This window comes from Littorina saxatilis, linkage group LG12 (assembly GCF_037325665.1).
Source record: "Littorina saxatilis isolate snail1 linkage group LG12, US_GU_Lsax_2.0, whole genome shotgun sequence".
In the NCBI taxonomy this organism is placed as follows: Eukaryota; Metazoa; Mollusca; class Gastropoda; order Littorinimorpha; family Littorinidae; genus Littorina; species Littorina saxatilis.
In genome coordinates, this window is record NC_090256.1 from 24341413 (window position 1) to 24348367 (window position 6955).

The window sequence follows — 6955 nt, forward strand, 5'->3', positions numbered from 1 at the left end:
ATCATAATTTTTATATTTTTAATTTTCAGAGCTTGTTTTTAATCCAAATATAACATATTTATATGTTTTTGGAATCAGGAAATGATGTCAAATAAGATGAACGTAAATTTGGATCGTTTTATATATAAAAAAAAAAAAAAATTACAATTTTCAGATTTTTAATGGCCAAAGTCATTAACTAATTTTTAAGCCACCAAGCTGAAATGCAATACCGAAGTCCGGCCTTCGTCGAAGATTGCTTTACAAAAATTTCAATCAATTTAATTGAAAAATGAGGGTGTGACAGTGCCGCCTCGACTTTTACAAAAATCCGGATATGACGTCATCAAAAGTATTTGTCGAAAAAAAGAAAAAAACGTCCGGGGATATCATACCCAGGAACTCTCATGTCAAATTTCATAAAGATCGGTCAAATAGTTTAGTCTGAATCGCTCTACACACACACACGCACAGACAGACAGAAACACACACACACATACACCACGACCCTCGTCTCGATTCCCCCTCTATGTTAAAACATTTAGTCAAGTTTTGACTAGGTGAAATTGAAAGAAAAACTATTATTAACAAATGTTTAGCCTAATTTTTCACTTCATAGAATATCATAGCAGCAAAAACTCACCTTTTCTCAAGAACCTTGGGTGTTGATCACTGTCGTAACAAAATCACAGACTTCGGAAACATTCTCGAAATCTTTCTTCGCTGCTGGAAGCTGAACTATTTCTCTCTGTAACTGCGCATGCGTAGTCACCCGCACCTCTAAGTCACTACGCGCAAAATAGTTCTAATCTTTCTTCAAAACTCTGAACATTATTTGCAAAACCGTTCACCATCGTAACTGAATTTTGAAGAAGCATGTCATATTGCGCAACTTTCAACTTAGTTTGCAGATGCAATTTTGAGAAAATAATACTTTAAATAACATTTAGCTTAGCGATTTTCTATGCCCTTTCATGTCAAGATCGTGTTGAAGATGAATATATGCAAATTCTAAAGTTCAAATTTAGGACTTGTTGCTGTTGCACGCGTGTGGAAACCTATGTTACGACAGTGATGGCAAACTTTCAAGCGATTAATTTCGTGTAAAAAAACAATTCTGTGGACAAAATAACATTTCAACTGTCAAGTACACTTAAACCAAACACACATAACAAGAATAGCAGTCCTTGGACATTCTAAACGATTCTTGTAGTGAGGTGCAAAACTAGTTGATGGTTCATGTCACAGATCAGACCTCCATTTTTCACGCATCCAATCATTTCTTTCGCAAAACAACCTTCATAATAATCATGCAAAATACTCAGTTTTGTTTGTACTATTTCTTTATTCATTTTACTTCTCAAAAATACCAATATCATGATTTAAAATTCAGTATGTTTCAATTGTGGGCTAATTTGATTATGGCACACACAAAAGGTTCAGTTTCTGAGACGCACCCCAATACAAAATCGACAAAAAATTATAATAGGCAAAACTTGGCAACTTTTACATAATTTCAATATTAGCTAAGCGTTGCGGTCCTGGGTGTAGACAGTAAGCATTTGACTTTCGCTTTCTATTTCCGCGTCAGTTTGTCTTTTTCTTTGTAGAATTGGATTGGAATTGGAAACTGATTGGAGAAAGGATGCGCATTTGATACATAAACAGCAGCCTCATTTTAAATGATTGATGCTTCCTGTTTCAAAGATGTTTTCTTTGTTGTGGGTTTGCATCACTGAGCAGAGCGTACTTTTACTGAAAACGAAGCCTTTTGTTTTTGCCGGTTCACTGAATTATTATCATTTATTTCATTGTGGTGGTATGGAGGTCTCCCTTTTGCGTACTTCGGAGCGGTGTCACGTGATACGCAGAAATGGTTTGGAGGGCAAGAAGCGGAACGGCTAGCGTCAGTGCGCCGCTCGATGAATCGGGAGTGTGTGCATGAGTTTTCATTTTGTTATTATTCAAGAACTTGTAGTTCTATTTCTAACTTTGTATGCTTATGTGTGAAGCTCTTTAGTTTTAGATTACCTATTATTTCTGCTTCAGTGTGTGTGAGTTTTCATTTCATTGTTATTCGAGAAATGGTATTTCTAACTTTGTATGTTTATGTTTGGAGAAGCGATTCTTTTTTCCTTTTTGGGATCAAGTCTGGTGTCTGCTTTAGTGCTTACTTTGATATTACCTTAGAACATTTATTGTGAACCTGTAAATGTGTAATGTGTGTGTGTGTTTTTTGTTCTTCTTTTTTATTTTTTCTATTTCTTTTTACTTTAGTGCTGCTGAAGACAGTAACTAAACATTTCCCTGAATTCAGTGTTACGTGTTTTTTGTTTTTAATTTTTATATATATGTTGACAATGACAGTTCAGTTAAATAAAGCGTTGAACACATTATATGTATTTTAATTTTTACCAATCTGTCACTCTGTGAATGTGAAGCTGGTGTGAGAGTGATATTTAACACATTACTTTTGATTTGTACCTAATCTCTGCCTTTGTTAGCTCCAGTAGGTGTGTTTTCAACAGTTTTGTTCAATTTTGTGAAACGTTACTGTTTTGAGACAAACCAGACACATATTTTTCCGTTTAGGACAGCTGGGCTCAACATATTAACTTTGTTGACTAAACAAAGGAGCCATTACACAGATACACACTCATTCTGACAATCACTCACCAGATTCTTCACAATTAAGAAATGTCTCAGATAAGACACACGCAAGCTTAAAAAAAAAAAGTCTTAAGAACAAAAACGTTACGGCAACAACAATGTATTTATTAGTTCTTACTAAAATCACATGCTTCAATAAAAAAAAAAGCATAAACTATACAGACATGCTAACCAGCATTGATTAACCTTTGCCGGATGCCGCTTTTGACTACACACTCCCGACGATGCGGGTTTGTCTGAACCCATACATTTGAAAGAGGGTTTTTACCGTTTATTCCTCTAACGACGATGCGGGTTTGTCTGAACCCATACATTTGAAAGAGGGTTTTTACCGTTTATTTCTCTAACGACGGGGTGGGTTCAGGGAAACCCACAGCGCTACTTCAGTGGTTGCATCGAGTTTCTCCCTTCACCGACTTCTTGCAGGGGAGGGAGAGGGGGATGGAGAGGGGGAGGAAGAGACTGAGAGAGACTGAGAGACTAAGAAAGAGAGAGAGAGAGAGAGAGAGAGAGAGAGAGAGAGAGACTAAGAAAGAGAGAGAGAGACTAAGAAAGAGAGAGAGAGACTAAGAAAGAGAGAGAGAGAGAGTGGAAAGAGAGAGAGAGAGAGAGACTAAGAAAGAGAGAGAGGGAGACTAAGAAAGAGAGAGAGACTAAGAAAGAGAGAGAGAGACAAAGAAAGAGAGAGAGACTAAGAAAGAGAGAGAGAGACTAAGAAAGAGAGAGAGACTAAGAAAGAGAGAAAGAGAGAGACTAAGAAAGAGAGAGAGAGAGAGAGACTAAGAAAGATAGAGAGAGAGACTAAAAAAGAGAGAGAGAGACTAAGAAAGAGAGAGAGACTAAGAAAGAGAGAGAGAGAGACTAAGAGAGAGAGACTAAGAAAGAGAGAGACTAAGAGAGAGAGAGAGTGAGAGAATAAGAAAGAGAGAGAGAGACTAAGAGAGAGAGGGAGAGAGAGAGACTAAGAAAGAGAGAGAGAGACTAAGAAAGAGAGAGAGAGACTAAGAAAGAGAGAGAGAGAGACAAAGAGAGAGAGAGAGAGACTAAGAAAGAGAGAGACTAAGAAAGAGAGAGAGAGAGAGACTAAGAAAGAGAGAGAGAGAGACTAAAAGAGAGAGAGAGAGACAAAGAGAGAGAGAGAGAGACTAAGAGAGAGAAAGAGAGACTAAGAGAGAGAAAGAGAGACTAAGAAAGAGAGAGACTAAGAGAGAGAGAGAGAGAGAGAGAGAGAGAGAGAGAGAGAGAGAGAGAGAATAAGAAAGAGAGAGAGAGACTAAGAGAGAGAGAGAGACTAAGAAAGAGAGAGAGAAAGACTAAGAAAGAGAGAGAGAGACTAAGAAAGAGAGAGAGACTAAGAAAGAGAGAGAGAGAGACAAAGAAAGAGAGAGAGAGACTAAGAAAGAGAGAGAGAGAGACTAAGAAAGAGAGCGAGAGAGAGAGACTAAGAAAGAGACTAAGAAAGAGAGAGAGAGAGACTAAGAAAGAGAGAGAGAGACTAAGAAAGAGCTAGAGAGAGAGAGAGAGACTAAGAAAGAGAGAGAGACTAAGAAAGAGAGAGAGAGACTAAGAAAGAGAGAGAGAGAGACTAAAAAAGAGAGAGAGAGAGACTAAGAAAGAGAGAGAGAAAGACTAAGAAAGAGAGAGAGAAAGAGAGACTAAGAAAGAAAGAGAGACTAAGAGAGAGAGAGAGAGACTAAGAAAGAGAGAGAGAGACTAAGAGAGAGAGAGAGAGACTAAGAGAGAGAGAGAGAGACTAAGAAAGAGAGAGAGAGAGACTAAGAAAGAGAGAGAGAGACTAAGAAAGAGAGAGAGAGCGAGAGACTAAGAAAGAGAGAGAGAGAGACTAAGAGAGAGAGACTAAGAAAGAGAGAGAGAGAGACTAAGAAAGAGAGAGAGAGAGAGACTAAGAAAGAGAGACAGAGAGAGAGACTAAGAGAGAGAGACAGAGAGAGAGACTAAGAGAGAGAGACAGAGACTAAGAGAGAGAGACAGAGAGAGAGAGAGACAGAGAGAGAGACAGACAGAGAGAGAGACAGACAGAGAGAGAGAGACAGAGACAGACAGTCAGATAGACAGTCAGATAGACGGATAGACAGACAGACAGACAGAGCAACTGACAACAGACATACAGACAGAGAGATACGGACAGACAAACAGAGAGACAGACAGTCTCTTGGAGACAAACAGGCAGACAGACACTGTTCCGCCGCTTTGGTAATTATGGGTGTAGCAGAACCCGCGCCGTCGGCAGAGGGATAGTTACAATCACTACTACTCTTTAAAAGTATGGGTATGTGTGAACCCGCGCCATCGGTAGTGTTTATGTAAATTATCATAATCAATTAATTCTGATGTTTTGTCATGTACACACTAAAAATTTGCAGACAGAGAGCAAATTAGGTGTGTGAGAGATACTTAAAATTTCAAAACGATACCTTTAATGGTTCCAGAGTTACAATGATTTTAGTGTGTCTCTGGGTACAGGTGAACCCAGGAAGCACGGCAAAGGTTAAGGCACACACTTGAGTCAAAAAGCTATGGCATTAACATAAGCAGTGTTGAATCTTGTTTCAAACTGCACATTTCAGTCAAAAAGCGAGTGAATCGGTGTTTCAATCATTAGCAAAATTAATACTGCTGTTGAGGTTTGGAATCAATGAACAATAACTGTTCACACATCAATACTGTCAAAGTGTAAAAAGAAAAGAACTGTACATGCACCCACATACTAAGCATCATATCTCAAGATAAAAAAATAAGGAACAGTGTTGAGCCCTTGAAAATGTTTTCAATAATACACACTTCAGTCAGAAAGCAAAAGCAAAAAAGTAACTACACACATTCCTGCCAGCACAAATCAGATAGATACATAAGTAAAATTAATACTGTTTTTCTGGTTTGGCATCCACAGAAGTTATGTTTCTGTTTTAAAGCACACACTTGTCAAGGTATTTATTAGTTCTTACTAAAATCACATGCTTAAATAAAAAATCATAAACTGTAAAGACATGCTAACCAGCACTGATTAAGGCACACACTTCAGTCAAAAAGCTATGGCATCAACATAAGCAGTGTTGAATCTGTTTCAAATTGCACACTTCAGTCAAAAAGCTATGGCATCAACATGAACAGTGTTGAATCTGTTTCAAATTGCACACTTCAGTCAAAAAGCACATCTCAGACAATAAGTGAATTAGTGTTTCCAATCATTAGCCAAATTAATACTGCTGTTGAGGGTTAGAATCAATGAATGGTAAGAGTTTACACATCAATACCGTCAAAGTGTAAAAAAGAAAAGAACACACACCCACACACTTAGCATCAGATCTCAAAATCAAATAAGGAATAGTGTTGAGCCCTAGAAAAATGGGGCGGGGATATAGCTCAGTTGGTAGCGCGCTGGATTTGTATTCAGTTGGCCGCTGTCAGCGTGAGTTCGATCCCAGGTTCGGCGGAAATTTATTTCAGAGTCAATTTTGTGTGCAGACTCTCTTCGGTGTCCGAACCCTCCCCCTGTGTACTCTACATTGGGTGTGCACGTTAAAGATCCCACGATTGACAAAAGGGTCTTTCCTGGCAAAATTGCTTAGGCACAGTTAATAATTGTCTACCTATACCCGTGTGACTTGGAATAATAGCCTAATAGGCCGTGAAAGGTAAATATGCGCCGAAATGGCTGCAATCTACTGGCCGTATAAAATTTCATCTCACACGGCATCACTGCAGAGCGCCTAGAACTGTACCCACGGAATATGCGCGATATAAGCGTCATTGATTGATTGATTGATTAATACACACTTGAGCCAGGAAGCAAAAAAAGTAACTACACACATGCACGCCAGCACAAGTCATACAGATACATAAGTCAAATTAATACTGTGTTTCAGGTTTGGCATCCACATAAACAGTGTTGTTTTTGTTTAAAATCACACACTTGTCAAAAAACATAAAAGTAACTGTACACAGTTGTCAGTTCTGTTCAGGTTTAGCATCACTGTAAACAAATCAGGTAGATACCAGTCAAATACAAAAATAACATAAAACTGCACATTGGTCCAATTAAAAAAAAAGATTCAGACTTGAGATCAAAAGTAAATAGTGTTGCATTTTTTTTTTCAATCACACATTTCATAAAACTGTACACACATGCTAGGCAGAACATCGCAGACAATGAAAAATGTGTTTCTAGTTGTACATAACAACCCCATCAAATCAAATTAATACTGTCTTTCAGGTGTCGGATAAAAAGAAAACATTATGCAACAAGTATTCACCATCTTGAATGAAATTTAACCAAATCGTCGAC